The sequence below is a fragment of the Lactuca saligna genome, chromosome 4 (assembly GCF_052625555.1).
Source record: "Lactuca saligna cultivar CGN05327 chromosome 4, ASM5262555v1, whole genome shotgun sequence".
NCBI classification, from domain to species: Eukaryota; Viridiplantae; Streptophyta; class Magnoliopsida; order Asterales; family Asteraceae; genus Lactuca; species Lactuca saligna.
In genome coordinates this window covers 137,516,797-137,520,301 of record NC_136420.1, presented here as the reverse complement: position 1 = coordinate 137,520,301, position 3,505 = coordinate 137,516,797, and positions in this window count along the sequence as shown.

Below are 3,505 nucleotides of genomic sequence, written 5' to 3'. Positions count from 1 at the left end.
ATAGATGATTTTATCCAAGACTTCACTCCACTTTACTATACTACTACAACTACTCGCATCTCTATAGAACCATGCCCGAATTTCTCGGTGGGAGTTTCGCTATCACAAGTGTCCATGGATCAATCTTCACCACTCTTCACTGATTCAACTGCCACCACTACAACAACAACAACGACACCACCAGTACATGTCAACATACCTAATATGGGGTGCAAGGGGCTTTAGGTTTCACATTTGGTGTTGATTTTACTCCTGTCTCTCCACTACGTCAAGATGACCCGTACACTGTGTTTGGAGACAATCTGGATGATTTTCAGGATTTTCATTTCAATCCGTTCAATGTTCAGTAGTTCAGTGATGATGATGTTGTCATGACTAGTCGACAATTCAAAGTTATTCAAGAGAAGTTGCACACTTTAATCGCATAATCCAAATCCTCTTCCAAATCATAGTACTCTATGGCAGCTCAAAAAGCATTAATCGAGTAAAAAATAAAGTGGCATGCCACAGATTTAGAGAAAGCTAACAAAGCTGTTGCTGACACTTCATCTGTTTGCAAGGAAACGACTGAAAAAGTTGATAAACTAGTATATGGTGCTGAATCTTTCATGAACACTTTCCAGACATCTTTCAAATCAAATATTGCGAAAGCGAATGAAGCAATAACCAATATTAGCACTTCACTACATGGTGAGAAGGAGGCTCTTGACAAGGTTCACACATGTATTAAAGCTGCTAATACCAAATTTCACACTTTTCTCACTTCCAAAATAGACAAGCTTTGTCAGCATTTCACACTTTAGAATAAAATTATGGATGAACTTGTTGTCAAGACTGAGAAGGTGAAGGTACTACTCTTAAAACTGACGAATGAGAACTCTCACATCGCTGAGCTAAAATCTAAGAAAGCCGATATTTAAAGTTGTGTGGCTGAATTGAATGCTAATCTGCACCAACTTCTTGATACTTTTGATTCTCTCCTAACCGTTTCGGTTCGTCAGCATTGGTAGAAAAAATGAATCATATGTTCTCTATGCTTGACTGCATTTAAGGTGTTTCAGAATTCTATATTTCAAATAAAGGGGTAGAAAACTGCAAAGACTCCTAGAGCTGACAGATCAAATGAAGGAGGTAACAGCGAGCAAGAGCAGAAACCTAAGACAAACGAACTGAAGGGTAATGTATCTTCGGGTTGAAAGGGTAAAAAATAGTTGGTCGATGATGCCGATGAAAAAGATGAGGATTTTGATGCGATGTTGAGGGGTAAAACTCGCAATGTTGAACTTGATAATAATTTGCGAATAGCGAGGGAGGTTGAGGAGAAAGAGAGAGTTGCTTGTGACGTAGAGGACTATTTGAAATCCCAGAAAACTATCTTTCCTTTGTGTTCACTTGAGCGAATTTTGAATTAGGCCATAGACAATCCAAATACTCATTGGCTAGAACCAGTTGGCTAATTCGAATTACAAAACTCTCCAGATTCAGAACTGGATTTGACTATCACTCTAAAGGCATTCCAGTTTAACTATTTTTAAAGGGTTGTGAATATTGATTTATCAGATTCGGGTACTTATCACATGCTATTCTCTTTCTATTTATAACACATACTGCCACAGTACGAAACCTGGAGCTCCAAGAAAATCCCTGTTGTGAAAGTTTGGGGTCCTACTGAATCTAATAGATTTCTGAATGAAAAATTCAAAGTTGCATGGTGTTGTCACTTATAATTTGTCCAACTTGCAAATATCCCTTGTGTTTAAGTGGACCATAATATTGGTGATTCACCAGAGCTATTCTTGCAGGTGTGTACTGAGAAACGATGTTAAATTACTTGACAACTTTTGATCCCAAAATGTTTTAAATTTAATTAACAAGATCTTAGTGTTTTATTTTATTTTATATCTTTATTTTATTAAATTTGTTCATATTTTTCCAGCATGCACAAATTTAAGGGGAAATTGTAAAAAAAAAAATCAAAACAAAACCATAAAATTAAAAAAATCCAAAAAATATGCTTTTTTTTATTTCTTTTTCATAAAAATTAAAAAGTTAAAAAAAAAAGTGTTTTGAGCATATTTATAGTTTATTTTTATTTTTATTTTTTTATCTCAAAATTTCATATGTCTTCAAACGCAAATTCAAAAGAAGAAGAGACTCAAGGAGAATGTATCATAAGAATAGACTCAAGGAGATTGCATCGGAATTTTCTGAGCAAGAGGAAGGAACATGGAAAGGAATTGACGGTCATTAAACTTCACACTACTTCCATAAGGAATTGAAGGCATAAAAATAGACAAACTATCAGTTAAGCGGTATCTTTCTAAGAACTGTCGTATTTAAGGAATTGAATGCCTGAAAATGTAGAGATTTACAAAATTGGTCTTGTTAGTTATCTTTATCTAAGAACTATTATGGCATTAGGGCGGTTCACCCAACCAAGAAATAGATATCATTGAACATCCTGCCCAGGGTGTTGATAATAATTTTTTTCATGCAAAACTGTAAAGACTCAAATGTATTCTCAAATACATTCTTCGCATGTAAAGGAATTAGGAATTTAGGCTCCAGGACGATGCACCTCGCAAGGCACGATTATCGTTGAACATCTCGCCAAGGGGCAGGTTAACTTATTCACTTGAAAAACTGTATTGAGATCTTTGATCTTGGATATGAAGGGGGCCAACATCAAAATAGCGTTGAGTAGTTCTCCAATACTCAACAAATCGTAGTGCATTCCTCCGTATTCACACCGATATTATGAGTAGTCTCCGTCTAAGCAAAGTTGGGTCCTTGAACAACTGTGGTAAGAAGGGTCTTTATGACTCTGTGATCCACATGAACTTTTTAGTCATGTTTACTTTTAAGATGCATCTTTGATCGAAGAAGAAAATATTTCAAAGGAACAAGAAGTGAAGATTATTTTTCAACACACAATCTTTCAACCCAAAAGCAAGGTGAAGCTGTTTTTGAAGTTATGTGATGAATTGCATTGAAGCCTCCTCAATCAATTTGTTATTATGTATGAACTTTTTGAAGTGATCAAGAAGAATTGGTCTCTCTGTTATTATCTATGAAGTTTCTCAAAGCTGGAAGTGTTAATTTTCAAGAAGCCTCTATACCCAATGTGCGTTTAAAGTCAAATTTGAGGGAAGTCTGACTACTAAATATGAAGTTATTCATGTAGAAGATTCATAAGCACATCTTGTAGTCAAGTCATGAAGAGATTGAGGAAAGAGTTGAAAGTCAATATCAAGGAAGACTAAAAAGAGAAGAAAGCTAAAAACCAAGGAGAGATTATTAGGACATAATTTTGTGGTTTACACTTTGCTTTTCTAGGCTTTTATAGTTTTGGTTTAGTACCGAAATCTCCATGACCTCAGTGGCTCTTGGACCGAAATAACCATGTGATTACAATGGGCGTAGATGATTTCGGTTTGATTTTTTGGGTTGGTCCTTTGTATTTAGGTCTTAGTATATGTTCAATGTGCTTCAGCCATGTATTGAG